This window comes from Staurois parvus, unplaced genomic scaffold (genome assembly GCF_062004578.1).
Source record: "Staurois parvus isolate SC_StPar_1 unplaced genomic scaffold, SC_StPar_1.0 ptg000243l, whole genome shotgun sequence".
In the NCBI taxonomy this organism is placed as follows: Eukaryota; Metazoa; Chordata; class Amphibia; order Anura; family Ranidae; genus Staurois; species Staurois parvus.
In genome coordinates, this window is record NW_028318039.1 from 5,391,635 (window position 1) to 5,409,946 (window position 18,312).

The window sequence follows — 18,312 nt, forward strand, 5'->3', positions numbered from 1 at the left end:
GCAAAAATGACTTACAGAGTGGCCACACCAGGCAGATCAACATTTGCCAATTGTTTTCAACTGTGGTATTATCTGAGTGATGAGAAAAAAAAGTTATGCTAACGGCAGCCGACGCAGCAGATATGCTTTCTATGCATTTGTGCATTAAACCTTATCAATTATTTCTAGCTGCTTGTCATCTTCTGATAATAGAGGCCTGGTCAAGAATAATAATTACTGCTTCACCTTTTAGCTCTGATTCAGCCACTATTCCTGGTGCAGTATTACCCAAAGCATCTCCTCTCTCCCTGTACACAGGACCAAAAGTGCAGGCACATCATTTATTGATAAGACAAAAAGAATGTAATGAAATTATCAATGTTCTTGAATTAATTATGAACATGATTAAGAAAGCTAAAATCTCAGGAGCCAGGATCTCATTACCCATTCAGTCTTAGGGATTGCTTTCATTCAGCAAGGCAAAAAGGCTTTGAGCAGCCCCACAATTGCTTTTCTCTCATTTATTTGTACTGGTCTGAGGCTTTGCTTGTTTTCTTTTTTGTTCTTATTCTGACATATTTTATCAGTTTTACAGTGTTACATGGTGTTTTTTATAAGCTTGTACGGGGCAGGAAAGAGCCCATGGGGCCTAGCAATACACATGTCTACAAGCTGCCAAGCTCCTTATTCTCTGTGTATTCTCCCGAATGCAATCTTCTGGACCTTCCAGATGAACTTCAAAGGTAAGTCAGACATTGTACAGAAAACTTGGTTCAGATTTATGTCTTCAGCTGCTAGAGTGCTGCCTCACTGGCATTCGGTTAACGGGGTTAATGACATCATTATCACTCTCTGCATACAATCACTATGAAGCCTGCTGTACAGCACAAGACCTTATTTGTTTCTTTATGAGGATTTCACAAGCAATTGCTGCAAAAGTTCAATAATATCTGTTATGAATTTAACAAGATATAAAATAATTACATTACAGACTTGTAGAAAAGTTCCTGTGTTTAAATCTATATTGTATTTTCAGATGTGGAGTACTATCAGCATTGCTATAATGTGATTTTTTAATTTTTTTTTTCTTTTGCCTCTGCTTTTTTTTTTCTGCTTTTGTTGAGTCCACTGAGAATACTGTACATGGGGTGCCTACATTTCTGCTTTGTTGTAGCATTATTAGCATAAAATAGCATCTTTCATTATGTTCCAGGGCCTCACTAAATTACTTTTTTAATATCTGGTCAAAGATGAATGTTTATTGTATGTTGTGCTAATAACGGGGGGAAAAAATAATTCATTATGTCTCCTAGCCAAGCTCTCTTACTTAACTGAGCCAATTCATGGGAACCCTTGAAGCGATGCCATAAAATGATAGTCTAATCATGCGTGACTTTATTTGAATATTGGAAGCAGTGAAAAGAAATATATATATATGTTTAAAAATTTCCTTTAAGAAACTAAATAGTTTTATTGGAAAGTATGCGTACATATTTGGGGACATGTATTAATATAGCCTGATTTGTTCTGACATAGCAGCAACCAAATGATAAATGATCTGTGTTGCACAGCTTAAAATGCACTAATCTAGAATATATTGTTAATAAAAATATTATTCATCAATGATACCATAATCGTCTACTCAAGAAAATCATTTGGCGTGCCAAACCCCTATTACAGGTCTGCTGATACTTTTGGTGCTTCTTATTTACTTATTTTCTTTTTAATTGGTGTTTCTTGGTTAGATATGATTAACAGAGCTGCAAACAAGCTGATTTGATTTCTCTTATGCCCATTATTTATTTTTCTTTCCATGTGGGCCTAAATGTGCTGTAATAAATGACTGGAGCATGGATCTCTAGAGACAACAGAATCCTTTCAGGTTACTGAATAACACGTATTCCTCAGTAGTTCAGACACACATGCTATGCTCTAGGATATTTGTGATGTGTGCTCTTGCTTTAAAAGTTGTACAAGGCCAGTTCAAATCTGATGCAGGTCTTACATTTATCAAACAATAAAATAGAATGGAGCAGCTTGAGCTTGTTACTATTATTGTTTTTTGTTAGTTTTAAGAAAGAATTGCAGCAGATTGTAGACTGGAGTACACGTCAGCCTTTACTAGGGCTAGAAATTAAAATTCTTCAAATATCAGCTGATATTTATATAGATGAAACTTCTGGTGAGGCTTTACCAAGTGAATAAGAATTGTTTTTGCACCTATTATTCATATTAAAAACTGAAACATAACTCTTAAAAGTTTAACTGTTTTAAGTTATATTTCTTTGCAAATGTCATAATCTCACTATAACATGTAACAGATACATAAACGTTCAAAGAACTAAGTCATATTAGAAAAAATATTAAAATATGACCCAGAAAGCCAAACATGCATTAGTCTCTCTCTCTTTTCCTCCCTCCCTCCCTCTCTCTCTCTCTCTCCCCCTCTCTCTCTTTCTCTCTCTCCCCCCCCCCCTCTCTCTCTCCCTCTCTCTTTTTTTTTGTTTTGTTTTACAATACAGATGCTTGTTGGTGAAACACTACTGATATATACCTACCTGTTCACTGAACTTGATGTCAAAAATGAAGTTTGCAGTGCTGTCTGGAAGATGAGGATGTGTGTGAATGTAGAGATAAAGGCTTTTCATTGGTCAGTGTGTTTGAATTTGAGAGGATGTACCATCCCTTTTTTTTTTTAGTAAACAGTTTGTTGATTGTCATGTTTGATCTGGTTAAATGAGCACTGTATCATTATATTGAATGTCTTTAAAACAGTGGTGTAACACTAAATTAAACATTACAATACCCATAGAACTACAGAATGTGATTAATAATACATAAATATTGCCTCCATGGACATAATGAGGATCAATCATATACTGTACTCTGTCTTTGAATTGTAACATATGCCTTTGTACCATGCCAGCAGGAACATGTAGATAGTACAAAACTGTGTCTCATCATAAAATGTAATTTACTGGTAATTTGTCCTATGAAAATATCCATGCCATTAATGGTGTACTTGCAATCTTTGATAATTTTCAATATCTTCAGATGGATAAACCATATTATAAATCAAATTATGCTAAATTTAGCAGTCTTAGTGCACTAAATTAAGCACTCTAGATTTATATAGTAATGTTTTAAAGAATGGTGCTTGATTGAAACATTGAAAAATTTAAATTTGCTACTGTATGACAACTATATTTTTTTTATTTAACCGTTATCCATATACAGTATTTTGTGTGCATTGTTATAATTTCATTAAATAGCTACATACACAATCCACAGTTTACATAATATACAAATACATTGTAAAGTATAATCTACATCCTATATATACAGTAAGTGTAGTTTGTCTTGGATGACATCAGATGTATTGCATTCAAGGGACATTGGTAATTTTCACACACTCATGCATATAAATCAGCTGACAGTAAAGAATTGGCACCTGCACAGAATGAGATAAGTCAAAAGCAAATATGGAATTTATTATACACTAAACTTTTTAATACAATACAAAAAGCATTCACCTTAGTGTTCACTAGATGAGGGGGTCTTATTAATTACAACTTGCGAAATAAAATAGCTTATAGAAAGCACATACCAATTACATAAAAGTATTTAGCTTCTCCTTTGATGCAGCACTGCTGCTTTTAAATGGAAGGACCTGATTTCATCCACAATGGACATCATAAAAAAAACAAAATACACACACACAACCACACACACACGCAAACACACACAACTGCACATGCATAGGCGCACACACGTACACACACACCTAATAAAATGAGATAAGTCTGTGTTTGTATGGTGGCGGAGAAAGAAACATGCAGCCACAAAGGGTTAATCAAATTTGCTATTTTGGATTGATTGAAATCAGTAATGGATATTCTCATAAAGCTTCTGTTACTAGATATTACACAGCTATCTCTGCCCAATGACAGCCCAGCAAGGAGAAGTGCTTACCACAGAGGATGTTCCTAAAGGACAGATATTGTTTCCTGGACCTCGGGGAGTAAAAAGCTATACTGCTGGATCAGGAACTTTTACTAACAGCAAGTAAATTCAGGCCTTATCGAGTTACAGCACTCATGTTTTATTATTCTCATTAGAGATTTAAGGACTAATTCTAGTTGTTAGCGCTTAACAGTTTAATGTTTTCCATAGACAAAAATTAAGATTCTTCTGGGGGATTATTTTACTTTCTTAAGCTTGCAAAATATACTGCACTAATATACTCTGATGTAATTGATTACTCATTTAATATTTTTTAGACTAGAATAGTAAAGCATTTAAGCACAGTTTAAATATTTTAAACTCAATCATTCTAATACAATGGAAATGTTTAATTATGTGACATTTCATAATAATGTCCTGGGCATTAGCGTTTGCAACTAAATGTTCTGAAGTCCATACATTATTTCTTTATTTTCTTAAAATATTCTTAGGCTGCTGAATTTGACTGCTAATTTGAATGGTGCATAAATAGGCCTTGAGATGGCTTTACTCCTAATACAATGACCTTGTGGAGTGTGAGCCAGAAGCTACTTATCAGACCAAAAAGACTCAAAGCACTGGTAAACTCTGCCAAGAGTCCGGTAAACCCACTTTAGCCTACACACATGGATGTAATGTACAACTGTATTAATTGAATCTGGAGGATCAAGATGGAACACTCACTCATGTAGTCCCTTACCATTCACAAGTCACCTAATACTTATTAGTGCACCATCTCAGTGCTATGTTTTTCCCATTAATCAAACTGCAGAGGATCATAGATGTAGTTGTCTGAAAGCCTGACTATTAGACTGAAATGGTCTTTTCTATGATGGTTTAGACAAAGACAAAGCTGTAGCAAATCAAGGCATCTAGATTCAGTATTTTAGGAAAGGTTGCTGAATGCTCACTTGGATGATGCAGGAAGCCTACCAGTATACAAAGAACAGTTAACAATGGAGTAGACTGTGGAATGATCAGAGCGATGTGTTATATAACAGGTCATTTCGGGTCCATGTCCAGATCACATGTAGAGAATGAAGGCTTTGAGGCTGTTTTTGATTTGCTCTACTTTACTGCAAAGTTGTCATCAGGAGAAATGTGTCCATTTATATAATCATTTCTTTATTATCAACAAAAAAGCCTGTTTTTTTAACATATTCCATTTGCTGTTTATTAAAACCTGAGATGTGGAAATCTATAACTTTTCCCACATGATCTTTTCCATAGTTTCTTACTGTAAGGCTCCATGCACACTGGGCCAGTTCCCTTGGCAGAAAGAAATGCTCATATAGAGCATTTTTGTGCAATGTTTAGGCATGTTTAGGAGTGTTTAGTGTTTTTTCTGCGAGAAAACGCCAATGAAAAAATGCAAACCAGAAGGCTTTTTTCTGCCTCTAAATGCTGAGCTTAAACTATGCCTCTAAATGTCCTAATATGCATGGGCACATAAGATAAAATTGAACTGTTTCTACAGGCAAACCACAAAACTCCTGTAGAAGCAGCTTTTTGTAAGCCAGAGTGCATGGATGCTAAGTGATACTTTGTATAAATGTGCATGGCACTGTGCAACAGGAATCCTTTTCTACACTAGTTAGACAAAGTGCTAAGTTATGTATTGTAGATGAGGTGTCTTAACAGGAATTGCTGTACATACATTTTAAGGCAGTTCTGCCAATTAACGTGGGCTACTAAGGTGTTGGGCCAGTGGATCCCTGTCCGAGGTGTAATAATATTTTTGAAATATATGTTTAATTTTGCTATTTTCTTTTGTCTGTTTAACCACTTGCCAACCGCGCATAGCCGAATGACGGCTTCACCGCGGCCGGCCAGTTCTGAGTGGACGTCATATGACGTCCTCCCAGAACGCGCTCTCCTGCGCGCCCCAGGGGGCGCGCACCCGGCGATCTCCGTGATCGCTGTGTCCTACGGACACAGCTGATCACGAGATGTGGTGAAAGGCCGATCCCACCGGCCTTTTACCACGTGATCAGCGGTGTCCAATGACACGCTGATCACAGGAAAATGCAAGTGCTGGTTCTCGGCTGCACTTTCCTCACGCTGTCAGATCGTGAGGAAAGTACTGCCGAGAACCGGCAGTTGTCAGAGCGGGGATCGGCACCGATCATCAGGGCACTGATGATCAGTGCCCTGATGATCGGTGCCCAGCAGTGACCCCCGCAAGTTCCGATCAGCTGTGCGCCCACTAGCCCCGCCCACCCATTCCCAGCGGTGCCCCCACCTGTGCCCAGCAGTGCCCCCACCTGTGCCCAGCAGTGCCCCCACCTGTGCCACTCTGCAGTGCCACCTACCTGTGCCCAGCAGTGCCACCTACATGTGCCCAGCAGTGCCACCCACCTGTGCCCACCCACCTGTGCCCACCAGCGCCACCCACCTGTGCCCACCAGTGCCACCCACCTGTGCCCACCCACCAGTGCTGTCCACCAGTGCCACCCACCAGTGCTGCCAGTCAGTGCCACCAGTCAGTGCCCAGGGGTTGTGCCAGTCAGTGCCGCCAGTCAGTGCCCAGAAGTGATGCCAGTCAGTGCCGTCTATCAGTACCCATCATCAGTGTCACCTATCAGTGCCGCCTATCAGTGCTGCATATCAGTGCCGCCTATCCGTGACCCCTAATTAGTGCTGTCTATCAGTGCCGCCTATCCGTGCCACCTCATTAGTACTGCCTATCAGTGCCCTTTAGTGCTGCCTATCAGTGCCCATCAGTGCCGCCTATCAGTGCCCATCAGTGCCGCCTCATCAACGCAAATCAGTGAAGGAGAAAAAATACCTGTTTGAAAAATTTTATAAAAGAAACAAATAAACTTTTTTTTTTTTTTCAAATTTTTTGCACTTTTTTTAATTTATAGCGCAAAAAGTAAAGCGCCCAGTGGCGATTAAATACCACCAAAAGAAAGCTCTATTTGTGAGAAAAAAATGATCAAAATTTCATATGGGTACAATGTTGCATGACCGCGCAATTGTCAATCAAAGTGCGGCAGCGCTGAAAGCTGAAAATTGGCCTGGTAAGGAAGGGGGTATAAGTGCCTGGTAGGCAAGTGGTTAAAGAGTTGTTATGCTATTATTTATGGTCCGCAATCCAAAAGGTTTAAAATGTCATGACTATGCCAACAAAAGAACATATAATTGTTCTAAGGTTGTATAGGACATCAGGTTCCAAGCTTTACATCGAGAATTTTTAAGCCTTTGACTCTTTATTGTGCTACATTATAGCTAATACAGTGGAGGAGATATGGAGTGTATTATAATCTGACTTTATAGTTGGGTGGGCCATAACATCTAAAATGTGAACCCCTATGAAAATAGCCAACTCATAATACAATCTTGTTTAGCAAATGACCATTGAAACTGCCACAGTATAGTGTCAAGTACCTGAAGTTCACACAATGAAAGACTGTCATCTCCCCATATGTGAAGTCCCCAAGAATGAGTCCTTGCTGCAACTCTAGGGTTAGTAAAGGCAAAGTTCTGCTTATTTTTTTAAGAAGTCGATCCTTCATCTAGGACTCATTAACTACAATTCTCAGTTTAGATACAATACCCTACCTAACTGTAGTCTTCATCGTTAGCAGCAGCTTTTCCCATAATTTCCAGTTCCTGGATCTTCCCAGGACTTGAACATTGGAGTACAGGTGTCTGAATTATATTGATTCACCACCTGGGCAGAACAGGAGCAGGAATGATTCAAAGTCATAACTGAATGCCAATCCTAATTCATATTAAAATCAAAGGAAGTATTCAGGGCAATCCAGGTTGAATGCAGTCAGCAAAGGAAGACAACATGTTTCAGCATAAAAATGTTAGCATAAGGGCAAAAGCAAAGATAAGGCCAGTTCAGTCTGTAAAGGGAAAATTTAGAGGTTTACCGTCTGTTGAAGCACTGTGCTCCAACATGGGTAAGAAACATCTGACAGCAGATGTTTTTTTAACGTAAACAAAATCAATAAAGATTGATGCTGCGCTTGCCTATGTGCATGGGCATAAGCATATGAGCAGACTCTCACATGATGATGTTTACATTTCCTGGAAGCAGGAAGTATACATAACTATTGCATATGCACTGACATACTGGAGTATGTTTACAAATATGGCAATACTTTTAATAGAGTAGGTGGGTCTGATAGAGAGAAATTAATTTTTAATAGTGTCTACTATCCCTCTCTGCCAGTCCCTTCATTGGCTGCCACTCATCCAATTAATTAAATTCAAAATACCAACAATAACTTACAAAGCCATCCACAACTCAGCCCCCACCACATCACTAAATTTGTGTTAAAATACCAACCAAATCATTCCCTTTGTTCCTCCCAAGACTTTCTGCTCTCTAGCTCCCTTGTCACATCCTCCCATGCTCACCTCCTGGACTTTTCCCAAGTCTCTCCCATCTGATGGAACTCCCTACCCCAATCTGTCTTGCTATCTCCTACTCTGTCCACTTTTAGGTGATCCCTGAAAACCCTTCTCTATAGAGAAGCCTATACCACCTCCACCTAACAACTGTATTTCTACTTTCTCAATCAGTTCACCCCCCCCCCCCAATAGTTATAACCTTTTGTATCACTTGACCCTCCCTTTTAGATTGTAAGCTCTAATGAGCAGGACTTTCTGATTCCTACTGTATTGATTTGTATTGTAACTGTACTGTCTGCCCTCATGTTGTAGAGGCTGTGCAAACTTAATAATAATTATTATTATATTACTATGGATTTGTAGGGAACAGGAAAAAAAGCATTGTGACTATTGTAGCAACTGATTTAGACTACACAGTTGTATTTACAGTGTATACCCAAATGTTTGTGGGATTAAAATGTGCCTTTTAGATGCTGAAATTTCATATCATGGCATTAGAATATACAATACAAAGTGCTCTAGCAATATCAGAAATCATTTAAGTATCCATAGTAATTTATTATGTTTTATTTCCAATGGGTCTATTGCTATGAGTAAATGTTGCACAGGTGTTGTCAGTCACAATTTTTTTTTTAAATTTTTTTTAGCATTGACAAAAGTTGGATGTCCCAGTGGACAGTGCAACCCCCATATTTGGTGATTGTATGTATTGTAGTGGTAAACCCCATACTTTCAAATAGCCTCATATAACTTCCCCAATGTGATATAGATTTCTGTGTGAAGGAGAAAAGCTTTGGGTTGAGACTGGAAGGGCAACACATACTAAACCTATGTAAAAGCTTTCTTTTTATAGTGGATCTAAAAAAATTTGTTCCATTTGGAAACTCACTTCCTTCCTTGGGGTGGCTACATTTACTTCTCAACTGCATCTATGGAGGAGGAACATAGCCACCCTTCAGCAGCAGCATTATAAACCTGTTAAGATGGTAGTATTAGATAAACTAGGAGATTTAGATTGACTCTACATAAGTGACGCACACATTAAAACCTAACTCCAGCTTTTTCAAGCAGTTATAGCAACAGTTTTTATGAATGAAAGCTAACCATTGTCTTCATCCCTGCCAGTGTTAAATGGTTTATATCAACCAACATGTGTGTGGTAAAGCAGAACTGAAGCATTTTACAAAGAAACTGTGGGCAGGCAAAAAATTAATTGCACAAGAGACAAGTAGTGTCTCTTCTGTAAAAAAAATACACCTACCAGTCTACTCACAGTCGTCTTTGGAATGTAAACTGAGCTGTGAATGTGGTCCCTGTGTGCTGGGATTATTGACTCCCATGCATGTGCAGGATTTGCATCATCCTGCCTCAGCCAATGAGGATGCCAAAAGACAGGCACATGGGTAGAAGATGCTGCCACCAAAGAGGAACCCCTTCAAGCCATTAGAGAGGAGGCAAATATAGTGCCTGTAGTTCCTCATTAAAGGAACTTGAAAAAAATGGACTTAATGCCAGAATCAACAAGTAATATAAATAAGATACAGGGGGACTGGAACTGAATGCATTTTATGAACAAAAAGCATAGGGCTTTCTATTTATTGCACAAAGGGACAAGCAGTGCCTCTTCTACAATAAAATACTCCTACTTTCCTGCTTGCAGATTTATGTGGAATGTAAACTGAGCTGCGCACCTGGTCCCTATGTGCTGGGATGACTGACTCCTGTGCATGTGCAAGAGTTACATCATCCTACATGGCTAATAAAGATACCTGAAGACCGGTACCCAGCTAGGAGATGCTCGCACCAACGAGGAACCCCTTCGGACCATTAGAGAGGAGGTAAGTATAGTGCCTTTATTTATACTTTAAAGTAAATGGAAAAATAATGGGATTTACTATTAGAATCAACAAGTAATAAAACTAAGTTATGAGGGGGGGGGTACTGTGTCAATGTGAATGACAGACTGCATCATATCGTTATCCTGTCATCTCTGTCTTTGTCCACTGAAACTTATTTAGAAAGGATTTGTGTGAATCCTGAAAACCCAGAAAATTTCATAAGAAAAACATTCTTTATTACATTTTTATTACAGTAAGTCTGTAAAAGGTATGTTATTTACTACTGCTGACAGTTAAAAGGAATTTTTATCAAGGGTGCACGCTGCATGCAAGTTCAATAGTCCCTCAACTTTGAGCCAAATTCTAACATACCTAATTATGTTTAGTAGAGACACATCATTCCTTATAACACGAAAACTCTTAAAAAGATACTTAGCCTAGGTTCACATCTACATGGCCCTGTGGGCTTCAGTATGCACAGGCACGACAGCCCATTCATGTGAATAAGCTGCCATGCCATTAATTTTAGTTGGCAGCTGCCTGGAAGTCCCACATTTCACTGTGTAGGTGATTGCCGCTACCGTAATTTGTGCGAGTCCCGCAGTGGCACCACCCACACAGATGTAAACCTAGTAGCTAACAGCCTTTTATGGGTAGGCCCAGGGGCAGACTGAAAACTCATGGGGCCCCCGGGCAATAGGGGATCATGGGGCCCCTGTGTCCTTGCCCAAACTCAAAAAAGCCTACGAAAAAGGTACCAGGGGCATCTCATGGGGCTCCCTACTGACCCTGGGCCCTCGGGCAGTGCCCGAGTTTCCAAATGGTCAGTCCGCCCCTGGGTAGGCCTAAACAGATATTGTGCAGACAGTGAAAGAAAGATGTATGTTGACAGAGGTAGAAGCAGCCTCACCCATCTTGAAAATTGGTGCTGTAGTTAAGCTAATTCATATGTGGTTGGAGCTTTGACCCCCAGTGGATGGGCCTTACCACTAAGCTGGGTGGGGCAAATGTTTACAGACAGTAGATTCATGTATGTTCAAACTAATGCCAACTAGTGCTTTACTAAAGTACCATAGACACTAATAAAGGGACTAGTTATAGAAACAGAAAGGAGTGTGTTCACTTCTTTCACATTTTCTTTTCTTGATTTCTAAATGGCCATTTAAAGTGGGTGTATTATAAACATATTGTATATTGCTTTCAACAGCATATCTATTTTACCTATTTGCTCAAATGCAGTACTTGTATGACTTTATTATGTGACATGGTATGTTATTTTATCTTTTATTTCACTTATTTTTTTTTCTGTGAAGGGAAGGGTGTTTACTATGTTACATCTATGTGAAACACTAGAAGTGACTGCCAAGCACAAGTGCCACTGCAGAATAGAAATGTCTGCTTTACAGAACATCTGCCTTCTAGGCTGGGAAAGTATATATCAGTCATTGACGTTTGCTGTTTCCTCTTGTCCTCTTGCACATGTTGAAATATTAAGTTACATCTATATTGGTTAACATCTTAGTGCTTAAAATGGGCATATACATGTTTTTCCAATTTATTTTTGGCAAATAGACCTTTCCAGTAGATTCTCTCTGTGTGCAGTTATGGAAGCTACATTAAACATTATTATTCGGTACTTCTAAAGAACATGATCCTAATTGCGAAACACAAAAACACAGAGTTTACTCAATTATATGATAGAGTTTAAAGCTCCCCAATATAGAAAATAAATTTATTATGAAGAGGTCCCAGAAGAAATCTTGGAATGCTTGCATGTAGCTATTCTGTGCCCAAAATGCTGTTCAATAGGCTTTCCAAGGCACCCAGGTAACAGCTGGTGCAGGCCATGTGCCAGACTTGACAGCCCATATGCTCTCTTTAGTGCTGTAATTATCTCTACACACAACTCTGATAACCCTGTCTACTGGGTCCAGTTTCACTAGGTTGAATTGACTCTGTGGCTTAGTTAGGAAGTTCCTCTGGCATTGTAAGAACTTCATCAAGAGTTAGAATATTGTGTCAGGATTCAAAATCCAATATGCCTGCTAGTTCCAGGACAGGTGCTTTATTAACCCACAGAGAACGAAGGTTTTTAACTCCTGAAAGTAACTATAGCAAGTTAAACAGCTTCTTCTTGCTGTTTCGATGCAGCACAACCTACAGGACTAATACTGTTAAAAATATTAAATGTTGCCTTGATTATTATGAATATTAAGAAAAGTCAATAAAAATGTTCTGCTCGTACTTTGCTGTTTGGTTCTCTGGTCATCTTGTAATTAAAATTTCAAGTTTAAACTGAATGCCAGGTAGATATAAAAGACACAAATTAATGCATCTCTGTAGTCATTGATGCTTCATTAAATGTATTATTTTTTTACGCAAGCAGTGTATGTACCTGAATTTCACTTGATTCTAGCCTCTTGCAATACCCTGTGCAGCAGAGTTCAAAATGGAGAAGAAAGGAGCAGCACAAGATGCTAGTCAGTTGTGTTATGGTGCTTAAAAGCTAGCAAGGAGCATAATAGAGTAGAGAACATGGTAACAGAGAGATTATTATTATTATTATTATACAGGATTTATTTTGATTGGACTGCTATGCCCCGTGACACGCAAGAAAAAAGTTTAAAATGAACACCAGATACAGTGGGGCAAAAAAGTATTTAGTTAGTCACCAATTGTGCAAGTTCTCCCACTTAAAAAGATAAGAGAGGCCTGTAATTGGCATCATAGGTAGACCTCAACTATGAGAGACAAAATGAGAAAAAAAATCCAGACAATCACATAGGCTGATTTGGAAAGAATTTATTTGCAAATTATGGTGGAAAATAAGTATTTGGTCACCTACAAACAAGCAAGATTTCTGGCTGTCACAACCTGTACCTTCTTCTTTAAGAGGCTCCTCTGTCCTGCACTCATTATCTGTATCAATGGCACCTGTTTGAACTTGTTATCAGTATAAAAGACACCTGTCCACAACCTCAAACAGTCACACTCCAAACTCCACTATGGTGAAGACCAAAGAGCTGTCGAAGGACACCAGAAACAAAATTGTAGACCTGCACCAGGCTGGGAAGACTGAATCTGCAATAGGCAAGCAGCTTGGTGTTAACAAATCAACCGTGGGAGCAATAATTAGAAAATGGAAGACATACAAGACCACTGATAATCTCCCTCGATCTGGGGCTCCACGCAAGATCTCACCCCGTGGGGTCAAAATGATCACAAGAACGGTGAGCAAAAATCCCAGGACCACACAGGGGGACCTAGGGAATGACCTGCAGAGAGCTGAGACCAACATAACAAAGGCTACCATCAGTAACACACTACGCCGCCAGGGGCTCAGACCCTGCAGTGCCAGGCGTGTCCCCCTGCTTAAGCCAGTACATGTCCGAGCCCGTCTGAAGTTTGCTAGAGAGCATTTGGATGATCCAGAAGAGGATTGGGAGAATGTCATATGGTCAGATGAAACCAAAATAGAACTGTTTGGTAGAAACACAACTCGTCGTGTTTGGAGGAGAGAGAATGCTGAGTTGCATCCAAAGAACACCATACCTACCGTGAAGCATGGGGGTGGCAACATCATGCTTTGGGGCTGTTTCTCCACAAAGGGTCCAGGATGACTGATCCATGTACAGGACAGAATGAATGGGCCCCATACATGGCCCATGTATCGTGAGATTTTGAGTGCAAACCTCCTTCCATCAGCAAGGGCATTGTGGATGAAACGTGGCTGGGTCTTCCAACATGACAATGATCCCAAACATACCGTCCGGGCAACGAAGGAGCGGCTTCGCAAGAAGCATTTCAAGGTCCTGGAGTGGCCTAGCCAGTCTCCAGATCTCAACCCCATAGAAAACCTTTGGAGGGAGTTGAAAGTCCGTGTTGCCCAGCGACAGCCCCAAAACATCACTGCTCTAGAGGAGATCTGCATGGAGGAATGGGCCAACATACCAGCAACAGTGTGTGCCAACCTTGTGAAGACTTACAGGAAACGTTTGACCTCTGTCATTGCCAACAAAAGATATATAACAAAGTATTGAGATGAACTTTTGATATTGACCAAATACTTATTTTCCACCATAATTTGCAAATAAATTCTTTCCAAATCAGCCAATGTGATTGTCTGGATTTTTTTTCTCACTTTGTCTCTCATAGTTGAGGTCTACCTATGATGCCAATTACAGTCCTCTCTCATCTTTTTAAGTGGGAGAACTTGCACAATTGGTGGCTGACTAAATACTTTTTTGCCCCACTGTAGATATAAAAGGCACAAATAATGCATCTCTGTAGTCATTAATATGTCATTAAAGGTATTATTGTTTTACACATGCAGCATACGTACCTGAATTTCACTTGATTCTAGCCTCTTGCAATACCCTGTGCAGCAGAGTTCAAACTGGAGAAGGAAGAAGCAGCACAAGATGCTAGTCAGTTGTGTTATGGTGCTTATAAGCTAACAAGGAGCATAATAGAGTAGAGAACATGGTAACAGAGATATTATTATTATTAGTTTTATTATTACTATTATTATTTTACAGGATTCATTTGAACGGAAAGAAGTCCCTGCACTGCTTTGGAAATCGCAGCCCACACGGGAACTGAGGTTCCCAGTGTGGGTGCAATTTCCAGTGGGAGCGACGTGCCATTAAGATTAGTTGGCACCTGAGTGTGGGTGATTGCCACTGCCGGAATCTGTACTGCAACAGTTTATTCAGCACTTTCTAGTATAAAGGGGGACAGTACAATTACAATACAGTTTGATACAGAAGGAATAGGAGGGCCCTGAGCTCATTACTGTGCTGCTTCTCCTTTCACTGCCCAGTCACAGGTTGGGGAAGACCTGTGCTTTTCATCTAACTGCAGTAAAGAAAAATCAGTTTCTCCTCCCTGCTAGACAGGACTGTGCTGTGTGAGTTGTGTAAACATCAGTAGTGTATGGCAATAATTACAAATCCTTTGTATTTCATTTGAATATTTAGCTGTTTCTGTTTGCCTGGTGTTCAGCTTCAAAGGCCTTCTCTCAGTGCCTAATACTATGCGTATACAGTGTCAGTCTTATGCCTTCTGTTATACACCGGGGTTCTCTTATGAAACCAATAGAATCTTCACAGTGAAGCTGTATTTACTTTTCCAATAATGTGCAAAAAATCCAGTTTCACAAGTCTCCAGCACATGGGTGTGTGTATATATATATATATATATATGTATATATGTGTGTGTGTACATTGGGTATTTGAAGTGAATACAGGTTCGCTGAGCTGAAGCTGACCAAATAGTATTGGAATTTTTTTTTTTTTTGCTCCACCTACGGGCTGAATGAAAAAAATCTATCAGATTCCCCCATCTACACTATACAGTATGGATGGATAAATCTATTGTATTCAGACAGCCAGCACCATCCGCTATCAGAATACCCTAGGAGCAGTTGCATCTAATTGAATGCAGCTATAGTTTGGTAGAACATTTTCTATCTGGCGCCTTCAATTTTTCAATCGTATCGGGCAGGAAGGAGCCGAAAGGAGCACCCACTAAGTAATTTTGACTGGTTCATCAGGAAACAGTGTATGGCCAGCTTACCAGTTGCTCTCTGGAAGGTTTTATCCCCTTCATGATCATGGCAATTTTTGCTATTCAGCACTGTGTTACTTTAACTGGTAATTGTGCTGCCATGTAACACTGTGCCAAAATAAAATTTTTGGTTTGAAAATTTGGGTTTTTTTCCACACAAATAGAGCTTTATTTTGGTGGTAATTTAGTACCACTTTTTAAAAATTCTTTATTATATAAACAAAAAAAGACTGAACATTTTTTTTTTGGGGGGGGGGGGACAATATTTTCTACTTTCTGTCATAAAACATATCCAATAAAAAAAACCTAAAAAATCTAATTTCTTCATACATTTAGGCCAAAATGTATTCTGCTACATGTCTTTGGTAAAAAAAAATTCCAAAAAGTGTAAAATGATTGGTATGTGTGAAATTTATAACGTCACCAAACTATGGTACATACTGGAATTCTTTATTTATTTTCTTTTTATACTAGTAATGGTGGTGATCAGTGATTTATAGTGGAACTGTGATAGTGTGGAGCAATCAAGTTCTTGCCTAACTAGTGTTACTGTGTGTAATATGTGTTCCTTTTTACTAAAAAATCTATGTGTTCCTTCTTGCTTTGCAGAGAGAAGAAACACACAGATTATATCCTCTGTACAGAGCCCAGGGTTCTGGGCTGTGGTTTGACACAGCTGATCAGCAGCTCTCAGCCGTGAATAATTGGCTGCAACCTGCTGACAATAGCCTGCTGTTTCCAATCACAGTAGGAGTCGGCAGGAGGGGGGGGGGGGCAATCATGTTCTGAACTAGAAATAGGTGCCGACGTAGAAGTACGTGACAGCGCCTGTATGAGCCACCTGCCTGCAGTAAAATTGCTACGTGCTGCCGGCAAGAAATTCTGATTGTATCGTCAACTTATTTGTGACAGTGAAAGGAACCAAAGTAGAAAGGAAGCAGGGTGATCTTCCATATTGCACATTTTTTAATGTAGTTAATGCCATCATTAAGAAGGGGAGGCTGTAGGTTCATGAAAACGCCCCCCCCCCCAAAAAAAAAAAGAATACCGTGTTAACCACTTGCCCTCCAGAGGATTTACCCCAGCCTGACCAGGCCATTTTTTACGATACGGCACTGCGTTGTTTTAACTGACAATTGCCTGGTCATGCAACGCTGTACATAAATGAAATGTATGTCTTTTTTCCCACAAATAGAGCTTCTTTCAGAGGTATTTGATCACCTCTGTGACAAAGACTGACAATTTTGAAAAAAAAACCAATATTTTTTAGTTTTTGCTATGAAACATGTCCAATAAAAAAAAATAAAAAAATCTAATTTCATCATACATTTAGGCCAAAATGTATTCTGCTACATGTCTTTGCTAAAAATAATCCCAATACATGTAAATTAATTGGTTTGTGAAAGTTATACCATGTAGAAATGGCAATATATATATATGAATTTTTATTTGTATTTTTTTATACTAGTAATGGCGGCGATCAGCGACTTATAGCGGGACTGCGGCGGGCATTCTGACACTGGGTGAGAACTGAGTAACTGCCACTGACATCCCCAGTGACACTAATACAGTGATCAGTGCTAATAAAAAGCACTGACACTGTACTAATGACACTGTGCAGAGAAATACAAAATAGCATGTCCTTGCTGGCAGGAGAGAGACCTGTGTTGTTTACACATGTCTCTCCCCTGTCAGATTTCCGCAGCAGGGTGCCAGCAGGCAATCTACGGCTGGGACCCGGTGATTGACATGCCTAGCCACCAATGGCGGAGTGGGTAGGGCGGCGCATGTGCACTCCCTACCTGGAAATGCAAATCACAAATATATATGCGATTTTGCACAGCCCTGCCACCCTGTAGCAGTGGTTCATGTATTAACCACGGAGAAGCGGTTACTACATGATGAGAACACATGCACACTGGTAGAACTGATTGTGTGGTATTTGTATTAGAAATATTTATTATGGGCACTTTATACATAATTTGCAGAAATCAGCACATCAGTAGTGCTAGTCTTCTGATCTTGCTTCCTACATTCCTAGTCATGTGTAAGATGTACTGTATTATTATTGCATGGTTTTGTCTCAGCTATGAATGGCATGAAAGTAAGAACATCTTTGTACAGTCCAATTTTATAGGTTATCATTCAGGGGCGGAGTGACCATTTGAAAACTCGGGAACTGCCCGAGGGCCCGAGGTCAGTAGGGGGCCCCATGAGATGCCCCTGGTACCTTTTTCATAGGCTTTTTTGAGTTTGGGCAAGGACACAGGGGCCCCATGATCCCCTATTGCCGGGGGGGGGCCCCATGAGTTGTCAGTCCGCCCCTGCTATCATTGTAGATTTGATGTTTATTGCATTTATTGCATGCAGACATTCAGCCTCTTTTCACTGTCTGGGCCTCCCTAGGGACAGACACTGTTTTTTCCCAGTGTCTTTGTAAATGCTGCACATCCACCAAGCCTGGCTAAAGAGGATAATGACCATTTTTTTCTGGTGATAGGTGCATATGCTCCAATCATTCGATAACTTCTGAGGTCATTCTCAGTGACATTTCCAA

General features: G+C 39.7%; 1 long non-coding RNA gene across 3 annotated transcripts in view; it reads left to right on the plus strand.

The window, feature by feature from the left end:
• The first annotated feature begins 465 nt into the window (after window positions 1-465).
• LOC149459921 (uncharacterized) overlaps window positions 466-18,312 on the plus strand; it is a 348,229-nt gene continuing 330,382 nt past the window's right edge. For all 3 annotated transcript variants that reach the window (XR_016313179.1, XR_016313180.1, XR_016313181.1), the window contains exon 1: window positions 466-722. This is a non-coding gene — a long non-coding RNA (uncharacterized LOC149459921). The remainder of the gene's footprint in view (window positions 723-18,312) is intronic.